Source organism: Puma concolor, chromosome A2 (genome assembly GCF_028749965.1).
Source record: "Puma concolor isolate L17-30 chromosome A2, mPumCon1.1.hap2, whole genome shotgun sequence".
NCBI classification, from domain to species: domain Eukaryota; kingdom Metazoa; phylum Chordata; class Mammalia; order Carnivora; family Felidae; genus Puma; species Puma concolor.
The window spans coordinates 38,451,141-38,473,012 of record NC_141668.1 but is presented as its reverse complement, the minus strand read 5'-3'; the positions used below and the strand labels follow the sequence as shown (position 1 = coordinate 38,473,012).

The 21,872-nt window shown below is 37.9% G+C and overlaps 1 long non-coding RNA gene across 1 annotated transcript in view; it reads left to right on the top strand.

Moving 5' to 3' along the window:
- Positions 1-20,439, top strand: part of LOC147583108 (uncharacterized) — a 73,224-nt gene extending 52,785 nt beyond the window's left edge. Inside the window, exon 3 of the long non-coding RNA XR_015242831.1 lies at positions 20,340-20,439. This is a non-coding gene — a long non-coding RNA (uncharacterized LOC147583108). The remainder of the gene's footprint in view (positions 1-20,339) is intronic.
- The last annotated feature ends 1,433 nt before the right edge of the window (positions 20,440-21,872 follow it).

The following is a 21,872-nucleotide window of genomic DNA, read 5'->3' as shown; positions in this document are numbered from 1 at the left end:
CTGCAGGTCCTCACCACGCCAGGGACTATCCAAAATGACCAAGCGGAAGAATTCCCCTCAGAAGAATCTCCAGGAAATAACAACAGCTAATGAGCTGATCAAAAAGGATTTAAATAATATAACAGAGAGTGAAGTTAGAATAATAGTCATAAAATTAATCGCTGGGCTTGAAAACAGTATAGCTGACAGCAGAGAATCTCTTGCTACAGAGATCAAGGGACTAAGGAACAGTCACGAGGAGCTGAAAAACGCTTTAAACGAAATGCATAACAAAATGGAAACCACCACGGCTCGGATTGAAGAGGCAGAGGAGAGAATAGGTGAACTAGAAGATAAAGTTATGGAAAAAGAGGAAGCTGAGAAAAAGAGAGATAAAAAAATCCAGGAATATGAGGGGAAAATTAGAGAACTAAGTGATACACTAAAAAGAAATAATCTACGCATAATTGGTATCCCAGAGGAGGAAGAGAGAGGGAAAGGTGCTGAAGGGGTACTTGAAGAAATAATAGCTGAGAACTTCCCTGAACTGGGGAAGGAAAAAGGCATTGAAATCCAAGAGGCACAGAGAACTCCCTTCAGACGGAACTTGAATCGATCTTCTGCACGACATATCATAGTGAAACTGGCAAAATACAAGGATAAAGAGAAAATTCTGAAAGCAGCAAGGGGTAAACGTGCCCTCACATATAAAGGGAGACCTATAAGACTCGTGACTGATCTCTCTTTTGAAACTTGGCAGGCCAGAAAGAATTGGCACGAGATTTTCAGTGTGCTAGACAGAAAAAATATGCAGCCGAGAATCCTTTATCCAGCAAGTCTGTCATTTAGAATAGAAGGAGAGATAAAGGTCTTCCCAAACAAACAAAAACTGAAGGAATTTGTCACCACTAAACCAGCCCTCCAAGAGATCCTAAGGGGGACCCTGTGAGACAAAGTACCAGAGATATCACTACAAGCATAAAACATACAGACATCACAATGACTCTAAACCCATATCTTTCTATAATAACACTGAATGTAAATGGATTAAATGCGCCAACCAAAAGACATAGGGTATCAGAATGGATAAAAAAACAAGACCCATCTATTTGCTGTCTACAAGAGACTCATTTTAGACCTGAGGACACCTTTAGATTGAGAGTGAGGGGATGGAGAACTATTTATCATGCTACTGGAAGCCAAAAGAAAGCTGGAGTAGCCATACTTATATCAGACAAACTAGACTTTAAATTAAAGGCTGTAACAAGAGATGAAGAAGGACATTATATAATAGTGACAGGGTCTATCCATCAGGAAGAGCTAACAATTATAAATGTCTATGCGCCGAATACCGGAGCGCCCAAATATATAAAACAATTACTCATAAACATAAGCAACCTTATTGAGAAGAATGTGGTAATTGCAGGGGACTTTAACACCCCACTTACAGAAATGGATAGATCATCTAGACACACGATCAATAAAGAAACAAGGGCCCTGAATGACACATTGGATCAGATGGACTTGACAGATATATTTAGAACTCTGCATCCCAAAGCAACAGAATATACTTTCTTCTCGAGTGCACATGGAACATTCTCCAAGATAGATCATATACTGGGTCACAAAACAGCCTTTCATAAGTTTACAAGAATTGAAATCATACCATGCATACTTTCAGACCACAATGCTATGAAGCTTGAAATCAACCACAGAAAAAAGTCTGGAAAACCTCCAAAAGCATGGAGGTTAAAGAACACCCTACTAACGAATGAGTGGGTCAACCAGGCAATTCGAGAAGAAATTAAAAAATATATGGAAACAAATGAAAATGAAAATACAACAATCCAAACGCTTTGGGACGCAGCGAAGGCAGTCCTGAGAGGAAAATACATTGCAATCCAGGCCTATCTCAAGAAACAAGAAAAATCCCAAATACAAAATCTAACAGCACACCTAAAGGAAATAGAAGCAGAACAGCAAAGGCAGCCTAAACCCAGCAGAAGAAGAGAAATAATAAAGATCAGAGCAGAAATAAACAATATAGAATCTAAAAAAACTGTAGAGCAGATCAACGAAACCAAGAGTTGGTTTTTTGAAAAAATAAACAAAATTGACAAACCTCTAGCCAGGCTTCTCAAAAAGAAAAGGGAGATGACCCAAATAGATAAAATCATGAATGAAAACGGAATTATTACAACCAATCCCTCAGAGATACAAACAATTATCAGGGAATACTATGAAAAATTATATGCCAACAAATTGGACAACCTGGAAGAAATGGACAAATTCCTGAACACCCACACTCTTCCAAAACTCAATCAGGAGGAAATAGAAAGCTTGAACAGACCCATCACCAGCGAAGAAATTGAATCGGTTATCAAATATCTCCCAACAAATAAGAGTCCAGGACCAGATGGCTTCCCAGGGGAGTTCTACCAGATGTTTAAAGCAGAGATAATACCTATCCTTCTCAAGCTATTCCAAGAAATAGAAAGGGAAGGAAAACTTCCAGACTCATTCTATGAAGCCAGTATTACTTTGATTCCTAAACCAGACAGAGACCCAGTAAAAAAAGAGAACTACAGGCCAATATCCCTGATGAATATGGATGCCAAAATTCTCAATAAGATACTAGCAAATCGAATTCAACGGCATATAAAAAGAATTATTCACCATGATCAAGTGGGATTCATTCCTGGGATGCAGGGCTGGTTCAACATTCGCAGATCAATCAACGTGATACATCACATTAACAAAAAAAAAGAGAAAAACCATATGATCCTGTCAATCGATGCAGAAAAGGCCTTTGACAAAATCCAGCACCCTTTCTTAATAAAAACCCTTGAGAAAGTCGGGATAGAAGGAACATACTTAAAGATCATAAAAGCCATTTATGAAAAGCCCACAGCTAACATCATCTTCAACGGGGAAAAACTGAGAGCTTTTTCCCTGAGATCAGGAACACGACAGGGATGCCCACTCTCACCGCTGTTGTTTAACATAGTTCTGGAAGTTCTAGCATCAGCAATCAGACAACAAAAGGAAATCAAAGGCATCAAATTGGCAAAGATGAAGTCAAGCTTTTCGCTTTATAATATCATGACATGATATTATACATGGAAAATCCGATAGACTCCACCAAAAGTCTGCTAGAACTGATACATGAATTCAGCAAAGTTGCAGGATACAAAATCAATGTACAGAAATCAGTTGCATTCTTATACACTAACAATGAAGCAACAGAAAGACAAATAAAGAAACTGATCCCATTCACAATTGCACCAAGAAGCATAAAATACCTAGGAATAAATCTAACCAAAGATGTAAAGGATCTGTATGCTGAAAACTATAGAAAGCTTATGAAGGTAATTGAAGAAGATTTAAAGAAATGGAAAGACATTCCCTGCTCATGGATTGGAAGAATAAATATTGTCAAAATGTCAATACTACCCAAAGCTATCTACACATTCAATGCAATCCCAATCAAAATTGCACCAGCATTCTTCTTGAAACTAGAACAAGCAATCCTAAAATTCATATGGAACCACAAAAGGCCCCGAATAGCCAAAGTAATTTTGAAGAAGAAGACCAAAGCAGGAGGCATCACAATCCCAGACTTTAGCCTCTACTATAAAGCTGTCATCATCAAGACAGCATGGTATTGGCACAAAAACAGACACATAGACCAATGGAATAGAATAGAAACCCCAGAACTAGACCCACAAACGTATGGCCAACTCATCTTTGACAAAGCAGGAAAGAACATCCAATGGAGAAAAGACAGTCTCTTTAACAAATGGTGCTGGGAGAACTGGACAGCAACATGCAGAAGGTTGAAACTAGACCACTTTCTCACACCATTCACAAACATAAACTCAAAATGGATAAAGGACCTGAATGTGAGACAGGAAACCATCAAAACCTTAGAGGAGAAAGCAGGAAAAGACCTCTCTGACCTCAGCCGTAGCAATCTCTTACTCGACACATCCCCAAAGGCAAGGGAATTAAAAGCAAAAGTGAATTCCTGGGACCTTATGTAGATAAAAAGCTTCTGCACAGCAAAGGAAACAACCAACAAAACTAAAAGGCAACCAACGGCATGGGAAAAGATATTTGCAAATGACATATCGGACAAAGGGCTAGTATCCAAAATCTATAAAGAGCTCACCAAACTCCACACCCGAAAAGCAAATAACCCAGTGAAGAAATGGGCAGAAAACATGAATAGACACTTCTCTAAAGAAGACATCCGGCTGGCCAACAGGCACATGAAAAGATGTTCAGCGTCGCTCCTTATCAGGGAAATACAAATCAAAACCACACTCAGGTATCACCTCATGCCAGGCAGAGTGGCCAAAATGAACAAATCAGGAGACTATAGATGCTGGAGAGGATGTGGAGAAACGGGAACCCTCTTGCACTGTTGGTGGGAATGCAAATTGGTGCAGCCGCTCTGGAAAGCAGTGTGGAGGTTCCTCAGAAAATTAAAAATAGACCTACCCTATGACCCAGCAATAGCACTGCTAGGAATTTATCCAAGGGACACAGGAGTACTGATGCATAGGGGCACTTGTACCCCAATGTTCATAGCAGCACTCTCAACAATAGCCAAATTATGGAAAGAGCCTAAATGTCCATCAACTGATGAATGGATAAAGAAATTGTGGTTTATATACACAATGGAATACTACGTGGCAATGAGAAAAAATGAAATATGGCCTTTTGTAGCAACGTGGATGGAACTGGAGAGTGTGATGCTAAGTGAAATAAGCCATACAGAGAAAGACAGATACCATATGGTTTCACTCTTATGTGGATCCTGAGAAACTTAACAGGAACCCATGGGGGAGGGGAAGGAAAAAAAAAAAAAAAAAAGAGGTTAGAGTGGGAGAGAGCCAAAGCATAAGAGACTGTTGAGAACTGAGAACAAACTGAGGGTTGATGGGGGGTGGGAGGGAGGAGAGGGTGGGTGATGGGTATTGAGGAGGGCACCTTTTGGGATGAGCACTGGGTGTTGTATGGAAACCAATTTGACAATAAATTTCATATATAAAAAAAAATATATCCAAAACACTAAAAAAAAAAAAAAAAGCCATTTAACAGAGTGTTTTTATTAAACTTACAATTTGTCATTAGATTCTAAATTTACCAGATGATTATCATGCGTCACAGAGCATTACTTATTTCTAACATGTGCAATGTAGCCATACTATGTTTTATTTTCCTCCTTTATACTGCTAATTCTGTTTTTTTTAAGCTTATGTATTTATTTTTAGAGAGAGAGTGCATATCTACAGCAAGCAGGGGAGGGCGGGGAGAATCCCAAGCAGGTTCCACCCTGTCAGTGCAGAGCCCAAAGCAGGACTTGATCTCATGAACCATGCGATCATGACCTTAGCCGAAATCAAGAGTCAGACAGTTAACCAACTGAGCCACCCAGGTGCCCCGTACTACTAGTTCTTAAGATTCACAGTTTCTCTCCCAATCTCCTTACTCTCCTTACACAAATTTTCTTTTTAAAAGATCATTTGATAAGAACTGGAAACAAGATGGGGAAAGCATCTAGAGAATTGCACTGGACAAACATGTTGATATAGTGGAGATAGAGGATTATGTACATTTATCATTTTTGTGGTTATAGTAGAAGGAACTCTTTAATTCAAAAAAGGAATTTGCTAAACCAAAAGAGCAGGAATTAGGATTACTCAAACTGAAAATTTGATTCTATTACTTTTTGTTCTTTGTCTTAAATAATATTTGTCTTCTGGTCAGTAGACACATTCCAATTAGGATTGATAACAAGATTGCAGCAAGACCTTTAGGGCTCCCATTGGGCATAAAGTCAAATGTTTAACATGCATGCCTAATTGATTTTGTGGCTACCAATTTCCCTATGAGAGAGCAAAGACCTCTTTGTCAGACAAAGCTCTGCTGAAGATCTGTGCCCAAGCATTTCTGGACTGCTGCAATGCATTACCCAGATTAGTTTCCTGCTAGAAAGAAACAGAACACTATCCTCCAGATATATATAAATGGTAACAGATAGACAGAACTGATACGCCTCTTTGGAGGTGGTTATAGAGATGGGAACAGTCTGGATTCGTTATGTCCTCTGAGCAAGCTTGCTTTACTTTTTTTTTTTTTTTTCAACGTTTATTTATTTTTGGGATAGAGAGAGACAGAGCATGAACGGGGGAGGGGCAGAGAGAGAGGGAGACACAGAATCGGAAACAGGCTCCAGGCTCTGAGCCATCAGCCCAGAGCCCGACGCGGGGCTCGAACTCTTGGACCGCGAGATCGTGACCTGGCTGAAGTCGGACGCTTAACCGACTGCGCCACCCAGGCGCCCCTGAGCAAGCTTTCTTTAAAATGAGACAAAAATTAACTGTTACTTAACTCTATTATTTGATGTAGCATCATTCTTAACATCTTTAGGCTGTACTAACTTCAGATTACACTGATATTGATATCCCTTTGTCCTATTTTACAAGATTCACAGAGATACTATTAACAAGAAACAAATAGGAATTCCTAATCCTGGAGCAGATATGTTATCAATAAGCTAAGCTGTGGGAAAAGTGTGAGGACAATTTGGTATAGAGGAGGTCTGGCATGTTAGTCTAGTCAGATAAACTTCACATAGAATCAATAGAAATGTGAATAAATGCTACTGCCTCTCATCCTTCAGTCTGACAATCTGGCTATTCTATTTAGCTTGCTTCTGGTAATTGTGGGAGAAAGCAAGGCATAATGCGGATATGGGTGTGCCATGATTTATCTTCTGGGACTCATTTCCTGGAGGTGTGTTAAACAGTAAAGTTAGTAGTAAAACAGTAAAACTAACTGGGGTACTGCTTTGCCTTGCTGATACTAGAGGGATAATTCTTATTTTAGCCTGTGGGAAGATATCATTTATTAGCTAGTTCCCATTCCATCCACCATCAAAAAACCCCAGAACAGACAGAGTCCCACAGCCAGAAGACATACTCTGCTCAGCAAGGGCAAGCAGGGGAGTGGACAGTGTTTCAATTGCAGCTGCCCACTTGGCCACCTTGAAGTTTACAAAGTGACACCTTTTCATCCCTTGGGTCTTTTGACTCTGAACTTGAAGCTTTTCTAAAACTAACTCCATAGCCACAGCAATCTTTTCTTTAGGGCTTGTTTTGAGCTATCATTTCCTATTTTTTTCTCTAGAGATCTGACCCTGTCTACTTTTCGTTTTTCGGGTGTTTCTCAACAGTTTTGATCCTCCATATTGTTTTCTAGTGTTGTTAATAATTTATTATTTTTAGAAATACATTTTTTTACTTTGATGAAAGTTGGAAGGAATAGGAAAACTTGCTATCTTGATACAACTAAAAAAAGAAAAGTTACTTTTAAAAGGAAATCATAGTTTTTAAGAACAAAATTCACTTGTTTACCCTGGGTGTTAAGCTGTCATCTTATCCATGAGTGCTAGATATTTAAATAAAGACATAGATATTTTAAAAGCTCAAGTTAGTTAACATACCATGTGGTCTTGGCTTCAGGAGTAAAACCCAGTAATCCATCTCTTACATATGACACCCAGTGCTCATTCTTCCTTAATTTCTATCACCCATGTAACCCACCCCCACCCTCATAAACCTTCAGTTCTCTGTATTTATTTTATTTTATAACATACAGGGTGTAAAGTGTGCTCTTGGCTTTTGGGGTAGATTCCCATGATACATCACTTACATACAACACCCAGTGCTCATACCAACAAGAGCCCTCCTCAATGCCTGTCCACCATTTTCTCCTCTCCCCCACGCCCCATAAATCTTCAGATTGTTCTCTATATTGAAGAGTCTCTTATGGTTTGCCTCCCTCCTTCTCTGTAAGTATTTTTTCCCCTTCCCTTCCCCCATGGTCTTCTGTTAAGTTTCTCAAGATCCACATATCAGTGAAAACATGGTATCTGTCCTTCTCTCACTTATTTCACTCAGCATAATACTTTCCAGTTCCATCCACCTTGCTACAAATGGCAAGATTTCATTCTTATTGGCAAGTAGTATTCCATTGTGCATATAAACCACATCTTCTTTATCTATTCATCAGGTGATGGGCATTTAAGCTCTTTTCATAATTTGGCTATTGTTGAAAGCACTGCTATAAACATTGGGGTACACGTGCCCCTATGAATCAGCATTCCTGTATCCTTTGGATAAATTCCTAGCAGTGCTATTGCGGGGTCATAGGATAGATCTATTTCTAATTTTTTGAGGAACCTCCACACTGTTTTCCAGAGAGGCTGAACCACTTTGTATTCCCATCAATAGTGCAAGAGGGTTCCCATTTCTCCACATCCTTGCCAGCATCTGTTGTTTCCTGACTTGTTAATTTGAGCCACTCTGACCGGTATGAGGTAGGATCTGTGGTTTTGATTTGTATTTCCCTGATGATGAGTGACATTGAGCATCTTTTCATTTGTCTGTTGGCCATCTGGATATCTTCTTGGGAGAAGTGTCTATTCATATCCTCTGCCTATTTCTTCACTGGATTATTTGTTTTTCAGGTGTGGAATTGGATAAGTTCTTTATAGATTTTGGATACTAACCCTTTATATAACTGATATGTCATTTGCAAATATCTTTCCCCATTCCATTGTTTGCCTTTTAGTTTTGTTGATTGTTTCCTTTGCAGTGCAGAAGTTTTTATCCTGATGAGGTCCCAATAGTTCATTTTTGCTCTTAATTCCTTTGCCTTTGGAGATGTATCGAGCAAGAAATTGCTGCGGCTGAGGTCAAAGAGGTTGTTGCCTGCTTTCTCCTCTAGGGTTTTGATGGTTTCCTGTCTCACATTTAGGTCTTTGATCCATTTTGAGTTTATCTTTGTGTGTGGTGTAAGAAAGTGGTCTAGTTTCATTCTTCTGCACGTTGCTGTCCAGTTCTCCCAGCACCATTTGTTAGACTGTCTTTTTTCCATTGGATGTTCTTTCCTGCTTTGTCAAAGATTAGTTGGCCATACATTTGTGGGTCCAGCTCTGGGTTCTCTATTCTATTCCATTGGTGTATGTGTCTGTTTTTGTGCCAATACCATACTGTCTTGATGATTACAGCTTTGTAGTAGAGGCTAATGTCGGTGATTGTGATGCCTCCCACTTTGGTTTTCTTCTTCAATATTACTTTGGCTATTCAGGGTCTTTTGTGGTTCCATACAAATTTTAGGATTCCTTGTTCTAGCTTTGAGAAGAATGCTAGTGCAATTTTGACTGGAATTGTACTGAACATGGAGGAGGGCACTTGTTGGGATGAGCACTGGGTGTTGTATGGAAACCAATTTCACAATGAATTATATTTTTAAAAAAAGAATGTGTAGATTGCTTTGGGTAGTATTGACATTTTAAAAGTATTTATGCTTTCAGTCCATGAGCATGAAATGTTTTTCTATTTCTTCATGTCTTCTTCAATTTCCTTCATAAGTTTTCTATAGATCTTTTACATCCTTGGTTAGGTTTATTCCTAGGTATTTTATGATTCTTGGTGCAATTGTGAATGGGATCAGTTTCTTGATTTCTCTTTCTGTTGCTTCATTATTGGTGTATACAAATGCAACCGATTTTTGTACGTTAATTTTGTATCCTGCAACTTTGCTGAATTCATGTATCAGTTCTAGCAGCCTTTTGGTGGAGTCTGTCAGGTTTTCCATGTAGAGTATCATGTCGTCTGCAAAAAGTGAAAGTTTTACTTCTTTGCTAATTTTGATGCCTTTTATTTCATTTTGTTGTCTGATTGCTGATGGTAGGGCTTCCAACACTACGTTAAACAACAGTGGTGAGAGTGGACATCCTTGTCGTGTTACTTATCTCTGAGGGAAAGCTCTCAGTTTTTCCCCATTGAGGATGATATTAGCTGTGGGGTTTTCATATATGGCGTTTCTGATGTTTAGGTATGTTCCTTCTATCCTGACTTTCTTGAGCAGTTTTATGAAGAAAAGATGCTGTATTTTGTCAAATGCTTTTTCTGAATCTATTGACAGGATCATATGGTTTTTATCCTTTCTTTTATTAATGTGATGTATCACATTGATTGATTTGTAAAAACTGAACCAAACCTGCAGCCCAGGAATGAATCCCACTTGATTATGGTGAATAATTATTTTTATATGCTGTTGAATTTGATTAGCTAGTGTCTCGTTGAGAATTATTGCATCCATGTTCATCAGGGATATTGGCCTGTACTTCTCCTTTTTTGTGGAGTCTCTGTTTCTGGTTAGGGAATCAAGGTAATGCTGGCTTCATAGAATGAGTCCAGAAGTTTGCCTTCCATTTCTATTTTTTGGAACAGCTTGAGAAGGATAGGTATTAACTCTGCTTTAAATGTGTGATGGAATTCCCCAGGGAAGCCTTCTGGCCCAGGACTCTTATTTTTTGGGAGATTTTTGATAACTGTTTCAATTTCTTTACTAGTTATGGGTCTGTTCAAATTTTCTATTTCTTCCCATTTGAGTATTGGTAGTGTGTGGGTGTCTAGGAATTTGTCCATTTCTTCCAGGTTATCCAGTTTGTTGGCATATAAATTTTCATAGTATTCTCTGATAATTGCTTATATTTCTGAGGGATTGGTTGTGATAAACACTTTCATTCATGATTTTATCTATTTGGGTTCTCTCTCTTTTCTCTTTGAGAAGTCTGGCTACGGGTTTATGAATTTTGTTTATTTTTTCAAAAACCAGCTCTTAGTTTCAGTGATCTGTTCTACTGTTTTTTTTTAAATTCTATATTGTTTATTTTTGCTCTGATCTTTATTATTTCTCTTCTTCTGATGGACTTGGGTTTCTTTGTTGTTCTGCTTCTAGTTCCTTTAGGTGTGTTAGATTTTGTATTTGAGATTTTTCTTGTTTCTTGAGATAGGCCTGGATTGCAATGTATTTTCCTGTTAGGACTGCCTTTGCTGCATCCCAAAAGGTTTGGACTGTTGTGTTTTCATTTCCATTTGTTTCCACATATTTCTTAATTTCTTATTTAACTGTCTGGTTGGCCTATTCATTCTTTAGTAAGATGTTCTTTAACCTCCATGCATTTAGAGGTTTTCCAAACTTTTCCTGTGGTTGATTTCAAGTTTCATAACATTGTGATCTGAAAGTGTGCGTGGTATGATCTCAATTCTTTTATATTTATTCAGGGCCTTTTTGTGACCCAGTATGTGATCTATCTTGGAAAATGTTCCCAGTGCACTCAAGAAGAATGTGTATTCTGCTGCTTTAGGATGAAAACTTCTGAATATATGTCAAGTCCATCTGGTCCAGTGTATCATTCAGGGCCATTGTTTCTTTATTGATTTTCTATCTAGATCATCTGTCCATTGTTGTAAGTGGAGTATTAAAGTCCCCTGCAATTATCACTTTCTTATCAATAAATTTGTTTATGTTTGTGATTAATTGTTTTATATATTTGGGGGCTCCCGTATTTGGTGCATAGACATTTAGAATTGTTAGTTCTTCCTGATGGATAGACCCTGTAATTATTATATAATGCCTTTCTTCATCTCTTGTTACAGCCTTTAGTTTAAAATCTAGTTTCTGATATAAGTATTGCCATTCCAGCTTTCTTTTGACTTCCAGTAGCATGATAGATGGTTCTCCATCCCCTCACTTTCAATCTGAAGGTGTCCTCAGGTCTAAAATGGGTCTCATTGGGGCGCCTGGGTGGCACAGTCGGTTAAGCGTCCGACTTCAGCCAGGTCACGATCTCGCGGTCCGTGAGTTCGAGCCCCGCGTCAGGCTCTGGGCTGATGGCTCAGAGCCTGGAGCCTGTTTCCGATTCTGTGTCTCCCTCTCTCTCTGCCCCTCCCCCGTTCATGCTCTGTCTCTCTCTGTCCCAAAAATAAATAAACGTTGAAAAAAAAAAAAATTAAAATGGGTCTCATGTAGACAGCAAATAGATGGGTCTTACCTTTTTTATCCATTCTGCTACCCTGTATCTTTTGGTCAGAGCATTTAGTCTATTTACATTCAGTGTTATTATTGAAAGATAGGGGTTTAGAGTCACTGTGTTATCTGTAGGTTTCATGCTTGTGGTGATGTCTCTGGTCCTTTGTGGTCTTTGCAGCATTCCACTCAGAGAGTCCCCTTAGGATCTCTTGTAGGGCTGGTTTAGTGGTGATGAATTCCTTCAGTTTTTGTTTGTCTGGGAAAACTTTTCTCTCTCTTTCTATTATGAATGACGGGCTTGCTGGATAAAGGATTCTTGGCTGCATATTTTTCCTATTCAGCATATTGAAAATTTCCTGCCACTTCTTTCTGGTCTGCCAAATTTCATTAGATAGGTCTGCAACTACCCTTATGTGTCTACCCTTGTAGGTTAAGGCCTGTTTGTCCTTAGCTGCTTTCAGAATTGTCTCTTTATCCTTGTATTTTGCCAGTTTCACTATGGTATGTTGTGTAGAAGATCAATTCCAGTTACATCTGAAGGGAGTTCTCTGTGCCTCCTGGATTGCAATGTCCATTTCCTTCCCCATACTGGGGGAGTTCTCAGCTATGAGTTGTTCAAGTTCACCTTCTTACCCTTTCTTTCTCTCTTCTTCTTCTGAAACTCCTATGATACAGATATTATTCCATTTCATTGAATCACTTAGTTCTCTAATTCTCTCCTTGTGGTCCAGAATTTATTTATCTCTCTTTTTCTCAGCTTCATCTTTTTCCATAAATTTATCTTCTATTTCACGTATTCTCCCCTCTGCCTCTTTGGTCCTCACTGTCACTGCCTCTAGTTTATTTTGCACCTCATTTACAACATTTAAAAATTAATGATGACTATTTTTTAGTTCCTTGATCTCTGCAGCAATAGATTATCTGCTGTCTTCTATGCTTTTTTCTTTCTGCTTTCTATGCCCAGCAGTTAATCCTATGACTATTATTCTAAATTCTTGTTCAATTATATTGTTTATATCTGTTTTGATCAATTCTTTAGCTGTCATTTCTTCATGGAATTTCTTTTGAGGAGAATTCTTCCATTTAATCATTTAGGCTAGTTTTCTGTCTCTTATGTGTGTTAAAAGCTTGCTGTGTGCCCTACACCTGCAAGCACTACTATATTAAAGAGGGGTCATACACGTCTAGGAACTGGCCCTTCAGGAGGTGTTCTTTGGAGTGTGTTACTTGCTCTCTGTTCTTGTGACTTTGGTTACTTTGTATCCCTACTTTTAGTGATGTTTTGGACCTTCCATCAGGTGTGCTTTTGGTTTTTTCATTGAAGTAGCCCTGGAAAGGAAAACAAACAAAGAAACCACACACACACACACACACACACACACACACACACACACACCCCAAAATAAAAAAACCAGTAACACCAGATACAAATAAACAACAGAGGTGGTGCTGATGGAAGAGGCCTTATGTCATACACAGGGAGAAATGACAGGGGTAGGGAAAAGGAAAATAAAATAAAATAAAATTGACCAGCAGAGAAACTATATGGCTTAATCCAGAGAGAGAGAAAGGAAAACAAAGAAGGAGGTGTAGAACAGGTATAAATAGAATAGATTAAATATGTCTGCTTAAACAAACCAACAACCAGAATAACCAGACTAGAGGAGGGAAGAGATAAGAAGGAGAAAAGGAAGGGAAATATATATATTTATTTATAATAACAATTGTCTGAGAATTAAATCAGGCAATGCAAAACCACTGGGTGTCTTGGAACCAGTGGCAGAGCTGGTCTGGGGGAGGGGCTGTCTTCTTCATCAGTATCTATCCTCCTCCAGTAGATATGCAGTTACCAGGCTCAGAAGGGTAGGGTTTGGTGTAGGCAAGTCCCACCTCCACCGTGGGCCCACTGCCCATTCCCTGAGGCCCCACCTTGTTGATGATGGGGAAAAAAATGGCAACACACCAGTCTCTGCTCCACGTATCGGGAGTCCCAAACCACTCTCTTCAAGCTGTTCTCACAGTGTCATGGGTGTGAACACGTTGGTTTGTAACACTCCTCAGACTCCTGCTCCTCCCTGGTGCTCGGCTGGGGCTTAAACCTCAATGTCTTTAAGGTTCCCACTCCATCCACCCTAGTTTCGGGAAGGTGCTGCTCTGCCCCGCTGATATATTGCCTCTGGCTGGCGAATACAGAGAGTCTTTGTCCTTGGGTCGGTTATATACCTTCTTCGCACTGCAGTCCAGGGATGGGATTGCTTTCTCCCACTATGGATTGTGCCTCTGAACTAGTTACTGAGCCCGGGGCTGGCTCCCCTCCTCCCCAGGTGTGTGAACAGGGCAACCGGCCCCAGTCCGGGGAAAGCCCCACAGTTAGAGATTGGATCTTTCTCCATCTCAGTCTTTGGTTTTTCTCTCATGCAGATACAGTCCTACACTTCTCCAGTCTCTTTCTCCTCCCTTTGTCTCTCTGCAGAAGGGGCTCCCTCTCCTCCATTCCTTCACCACCCGTTTTATCTTTCCCAGTTCACAATCAGGCACCTATGGGCTGCCAGGTTGTCCCAGTGGGTACCTGGAAGCATCTTTGTCACTTTGCTACCTGAACTCTTGGAGTTCAAAGTCCTTTGGCATCAACACTGCTGTGTTTGAGGGATGAGGGAATGAAGTAGGGATCCCCCTACTTCTCTGCCATTTTGGATCTCCAAAAACTGTTTTCTAAGAAACCATATACCAAGGTCATAAATACCACAGCTAATAAAACCCAGAGATTTATTTTCAAATCATATTTTCCTTCCTTCCTTCCTTCCTTCCTTCCTTCCTTCCTTCCTTCCAGAAAGAGAAATAAAGAGCAGGGGAGGGGCAGAGAGTGAGGGAGAGAGAGAATCTTAAGCAGATTCCATGCCTGGTGCAGAGCCCAATGTGGAGCTTGATCTCACAACCCTGAGATCATGACCTAGGCCAAAATCAAGAGTGGATGCTTAACCAACTGAGCCACCCAGTGCTGTGACAAATCATATTATTCTAAAGAGGCTATTGAATTTGTATAGAATTAAAATTATTGTATGTTAAACAAGAGGCCAAATTTATAAGACAGTTTAAGATAACATCAAGTTAACCAAATGATGCTTAAATACTCTTAACGTTTCCTATATATTTTCTAGTGAGATGTTTGTGTTCTTTTGTAACCTGTTCCCTATCCTTGCTCCATGTTCAAGGTTTTTAGCTTATAACCATTCTAGAATGCCAGAAGTAGCAAGTTATTTATTGTTAAACTTATATATCCATATGTCTATTTGACTCTATTTATTCTCACTACTTCAAAATTTAGAACTAAAGCAGTATAAATACTTTGGGTACAAAATAATACTGCTGGGGTATAAGAGAGAGAAGTTTTCTTCCTCTTGGCTGGGAAAGCACCTAGAGAGCAGGATAGACTCCTAGGTAAGGACCAAAAACCACAGAACCCTAAGAAGAGCATGACCTCAAGAAGCTAAGCCCTCTGTAGAAAAAGAAACATTAGTCCATCATGAACCTACCATGTCTTCCTGATTCCCAGGAGATTAAGCAGTTGCTGAATGGATGAGCCAAACCTATCCTGCCCTTATAAGTTTGGATATAAGAATGTTAAGCTGCAGAAGTTATCACCAGTACCTTAGCAGGGAACCATCCCCTTGCCTACTCCATCATGATCATCAGCCACAGGGGTAGAGGTCACTTTGCCTGCCACCATTCACTTAGGGTACCTTCAGATCAAACCTGAACTCAGTCAATTAAGAAAAATAACATCTAAGGGAACCTAGTATAAAGAAAAGAAAATTGGGCCAAAAAACCAAACGCTTAGTGAAATGGAGCTGTTACATAAGACACATTAAAAACTTGAGTTATAAAATATCAATATGACTAAAGGAGATCCAAGTGGAAACCATAAAAAAATACTCTCTGAATTTTGTAAATGGTAACAAAACATAATTCTTTAATTAAGTGATTTAGTAAATAAAATGACTTGAATTAGTGACCTTGAATATCCGGAAGGAGAATTATCTTGCATTAATATCCTAGGGCAGCTGTAACAAATTACAATAAATTGGAAGCTTAAAACAACAGAAATGTAGTCTCTTATAGTTTTGGATGCTTAGAAGTCCAAAAAATCAACAGGACCATACTTTTACTGAAGGTTCTGTGGGAAGAATCCTTTTTTGCCTTGTCTTAGCTTTTGGTGGTTGCTTCCAGTCTTTGACGTTCAATCTCTCTCTCCATCATTGCATGGCTTTCTTCTACTTTGTGTCTCTGAGTCTCCAAATTTTTCTCTCCCACTAACAGTATCAGTCATTGGATTTAGGGCCCACCTCATCTTCACTTATTTACATCTACAAAGGTCCCATCTACATAGGTCCCATTCTCAGATAAGTCCACATTTCATAGGTCCTGGGGATTAAAACTTCAACATATCTTTTAGGGGACACAATTTGACCCACAATATATTTCAAAGCACAAACAAAAGTATAATGAGATATAAATCATTAGAGAAAAGGTAAGAGAATTAGTATCTCTAGGAAAGTAAACCTGGAAATAATAGTAGTTCCAGGTGAGAAGTAAATCCGTAAATGAAGATAAGGCTACAATGAAAGCTAAAGAGGAAGACTGTCCCTGAGCTACAGGTCTGAGTTTTTAATGTTTGTTTGTTTATTTATTTATTTATTTATTTATTTATTTATTTATTTTGAGACAGAGAGAGACAGAGCATGAGCAGGGGAGAGACAGAGAGAGAGGGAGACACAGAATCAAAAGCAGGCTCCAGGCTCTGAGCTGTCAGCACAGAGCCTGATGTAGGGCTCGTACTCATCAACTGCAAGATCATGACCTGAGCTGGAGTTGGACACTCAACCAACTGAGCCACCCAGGTGACCCAAGGTCTGAATTTTTAGATTGAAATATTTGCCACATTCCTGGCAAGATTGATAAGGAGAGACCTATACTTAGACATATCATAGAAAGTTTCTGAGTTTCAAAGACAAATAGAAAATATTTAAAACTTTCTGTCAAAAAGAACAGGCTAGCCATAAAGTAAAGAAAAATTATACTGCCTTTGAACTTCTCAACTGCAACACTAGAAGCTAAGAATCAGTAGAATAGTATCTAGGGACTATTGAGAGTAAAGAATTTCAATCTGAAAATCTTATATATAGTTGAGAAATTATTCACTTGTCAAGGCAAAGTAATGATATTTGAGGATATGCAAGTGGAAATTAACAAGACTAACAAAAACAAAGAATAAATGCCATAGAATACATCATAGAATACATGATACATCATAGAATACATCAAAATTCTAAATATGGGAAATCAAAGACATAAGAATGCAGTGATGAACACTAATTGTTTATATATTAAATAAGCATTACCTATTCAATTGAAATTCAAATGGATAAGATGATTGTAAGTAAAACCATAGACACAGAAGAGATGTGCAGTAAGGGATATTCTAATAATAGTTTAAAATTAAGTGTAGTAAGTTATATCAGCAAAACTCAAGAGTTAGTAAAGAGTAGGAAGGGGTAGGGCTGGGGAAGTCAAAGTGCTTATCTATTGGGGGAGGAGAGTAAGTAATAATATCTGTCTCATGCTTTAAATTTGCCCATAAAGAGTAAGCCCACAAAACTCTTGACTGCTATCCTCAACTCCAGTAAAACCAGATCCCCTGGCCATTGTGTGCATAAGAACCACAAGGGTGGATCCAGTTGTAACATTGATTTGGAAAGGGGAGAGGTCTGTGGGAAACTCATTCAGGCCCAGGTGAGTGAGTGCCCCCAGACATTTCTAGCCAATAGCATTACTATTAATAGACTTAGTCCAGCACAAAACAATGGCATATTCATATTCACCTTCCCAATCTTGAAGCCAATTTAACACAAAATGTAGGTGAAATAGGATTTATATGTGCCTTTAACCATTAAAAATCTCAACCCATTAATCCTGAGCTTCCTTTCAACATACTTGAAGCTTTCTGGGATGGATAGGTGAGTTGGAGAAATCAAGACTTACACAGATTTCTAGGCATTAGTGGGTGAAGTATCTGGTGAGATAGTAACAGCAATTCAATTTCTGTTTATGTGTCATTACTAGATTGTTAGTAATGTTGTGCATGTATACCACATAGTTAATGGAACCTGTAAATAACCTTGGTTAGAAAGTACTGGTCTGAATATGCTATTTTATATCTAGGTATTTTTGTATTTAGTATTTTTGTATTAATAAGCAGGGCTACTCTGAAACATAGCAGTCAAATCATTAACAGTAGTGTTTATATATTGTATATTTGCATGTATATTTGCTATCCAAGTAGTTAAAAGATTATGCTAAACGATTAGAAAAAGTGCTAAAAAATAGTGCTAAACTATTAGACTCTTAGAAAAGAATGTTGTGTCTGATTCATTATTTAAAATACCAACAAAACACATCCTGAATAATATTTCAGTTACTAAAGGAAAAAATTCACAATTTAACATTGTACACTGCTCAACAAACTTTGGAGTATAGAAAGGATATGATATAGAAAATTTGTGTTGATTCTCTGGTGAGCACATTTTCAAAGACAGCACATAGAACTCCAGGACAATGTTCTTTGTCTTAATAGTAAGACTTCCGTGATTCACCAGTGACAAAATCATCCACCGTCTCTTTCAGGAAAAAAATAATAAAGAAATATTCCTTAATTAAAAGTAGAATAAACATAGAAACAATCCACCATACGTAATATGTATACCAAGAACTATGATCTTCATTTCTCTCTGTGTCTCCTGATTGATTTCCTTTATTATTGATTCCTTAATATTTCTATAATATATAAATATATTTATTTATTAAATAACAATAAGTTCTGAAAATTCCAGAGTTATTTCAACTTAGCATTTTCCTTTACCTTGTATTAATATATCAGGATATAGTTGATTTTCTTAATTCCTCGGATGCTAAATATCTTATATAAAGTCTTACAAAACCGCTGATTAGCTTTAATCCACTTCAACTCTACTCAGAATTTTTCTAAGCTCAGTTTTCTCTCTCCTTTTCACCATCCATGTTATTTTTGGAATTCTTAAAATGTTTGGAAGATCCTTACAAGTATCCATCCCTCTTTAGCATAAAGCCTTCTTGTCCCTCCTCCCCCAAACCTGGGACAGACTGTTGTGTTTGATCCTCTGTTTGCCAAAGGTGCTCAGATTATAATGAGTAAAATTTAAGACAAGCAATTTATTTAGAATGCTCTAAAGAAGTTTAAAATTAATATTAGATTTTCATAAGGGTGTGATGATCTAATATCAAAGGGAGAGTGAAACAAAAAAAGTGCCTAACTGGAATGAAATAGACCCATGAGTTCCTTAAATCTGTTTGTTTGCTTATGATTACAGAGTTAGTATATGAGCATTGTAAAAAATGTGGAAAATTCAAGAAAGAATAAAGAGACAATAGAAATCATTATAACTTCTTTACCCAGATGTAACAATATTTTGATTAAATTTTGTTTGAAAATAGATTCTAAGCCGCAATAGACTTCCATTAGACAATCAAATCAAACGTCTTTGTCTTTCTTTTTCTTTTCTTTTTCCTTTTGGAGACTCTAAAGAACAGTAGTAAACAAAAGAGAAAAGAATAAGCAGGAAGAGGAGAAATTAAAGACCACCATGTATTAGCATGCCAAAAGAGAGCCACTCATGCTTTTTCTGCAACAATATTAAAACAATCAAACAAAAAACAACTAGTCTGCTGCTCCCATTTGGCAAGTTATATTACAACAACTGTGCTTTTGCAAATATTGTGTTCGTGATATCGTTATTCGACATTTTTGGTGAAAAAATTAAGCTGCGATGGTTTAAATACATCCAACACATGGACTCTGCTTGCATCTTCAGTTTTCTTTGTTTTGTCTCAGCCTATGCATTATTTCAGTGCTTTAATCAAACATCTTCTTGTGCTTTTGCAATGTTATTAGGTAAGACAGTGAGTGTCAACATCAGTAAGTTTACCTGTGCTATCAGTTTTATGAAACGTCTGGTCTCTAGGTCAGGCTTCTCTCATCTTTTTACTCTGTCTTGGTACACTTAGTATCTATCTTTGGAGCTTTTCTAACACATATACATACCTTTAAAGGATATTGCACATTCCTATTTAACCTTCTCTTCTTCAGGCTATTCTTCTTCAAAAAAATTTTTTTTAACGTTTATTTTTTGAGAGACAGAGACAGAGCATGAGTTGGGGAGGGACAGAGAGATTCTGAAGCAGGCTCCAGGCTCTGAGCAGTCAGCACAGAGCCCGACTCGGGGCTCGAACTCACCAACCCCCGAGATCATGACCTGAGCCAAAGTCAGACGCTTAACTGATTGTACCACTCAAGTGCCCCCAGGCTATTCTTCTTTATATACTCTCTCCTTGAAATCTACTTTTTATCAATGAATAATTCTTATTTCTTTCAGGACCACGTGAAGATACTTTTCCCTGTATCCTTCAATCTTCACTTGAAAATAAAATATCATTCAAGACAAAAAAGTTTTTGACAAATTCTCCCACTACTAGGGCCCCAAGATTTTATAACAGGTAAGTATTTGAAGACTTTAAAGTCAGGTGAGGTGTTTACCCTTCTATCCTGATTCCTTATCTGCAAATCTCTATCTTTCTCGTTTTCCTTATCTTATTTTCTTCATTATAAAATATTTTTATTATCCTAAATATAGTTCACTAGCTTATGCTTGAGCATAAGAAAAGTTATCCTGCCTCTTCTAGAACAGTATCATTTTTAAAACTTTTCTGTAATATAGTTATACATTTCATTTTCAGAAAATATTAGCAAGATCGCATTTTCAATGTAAAAGACAAAGCTTGATAATTGAGAAATCAAATTAAATCCAGAAAAAATGAAATGGCTTTTATTTAAATGAACTGTAGTACCTAGAACTCTCACTTGAAAACAGAAAACCATCTGATTATATAGAGAGCTGGAAGATAAAATGATTTTAAACAGAAAACTTAAGGCTTTATACATGTCTTGGCTAAGTATATTTTTAAAAAATAAATAGAGGGGCGCATGGGTGGCTCAGTCGGTCGAGCGTCCGACTTCCGCTCAGGTCATGATCTCACAGTCTGTGAGTTCGAGCCCTGCGCCGGGCTCTGTGCCGACAGCTCAGAGCCTGGAGCCTGCTTCGGGTTCTGTGTCTCCCTGTCTCTCTGCCCCTCCCCTGCTCATGCTCTGTCTCTGTCTCAAAAATAAATAAAAACGTTAAAAAATAAAAAAAATTAAAAAATAAATGGATAAATATAAGACTGGTTAAATGCTTCTTCTATAATCTATTTCAAAAAAGTAAAGTGATTACTTCATCATGCAGTAATAATAAATATATTTTAATGACATAATTAATTGGTTGATTATAATACTCAGAAACATATATCTGAAATAGAAAGCAGTTTTTAAAAATCCCTGAAAAGGATTTCCTCAAAACTGAAAAGATTTCAAAAGCCTATTAGTTGCTAATATTCAAAAAATACCTATCAGTAGAACACTGAAATCTTACGATTCTTCTAAATCAGAATATTATAAAATCCATTTTGCTTTCATTTACCTTGGAACTAGTTTATTGATTACATGATATGTAAGATGAATTTTAAACCAGAAATCTTGACTCGGGATTTTCAATATATATTATTTGACAAATAAAGAATCAACCATTATGGAATATGTTATTTCCCAAAAGATATTAAGTCTGACTCTTGATTCTTCTGAGTTTGAGTCAGAGCCCATACTAAAACTTTTAATTTGCTCAAGTACAGTGCTGTCCAGTTAATGTTTCCCAAATGCTCTCAAAATTAATCCCCCCCCTTCACCCTCTTTTCTTCCTTCCCTGAATTCACTGATGGACACATTAATTCATGTACTGATTTCCTGTTGATTGCCTCTGAATGCCAAGAACTGTGCTAGGTACTGGGAATAGATGATTGAATAAGGAACGTTTCTG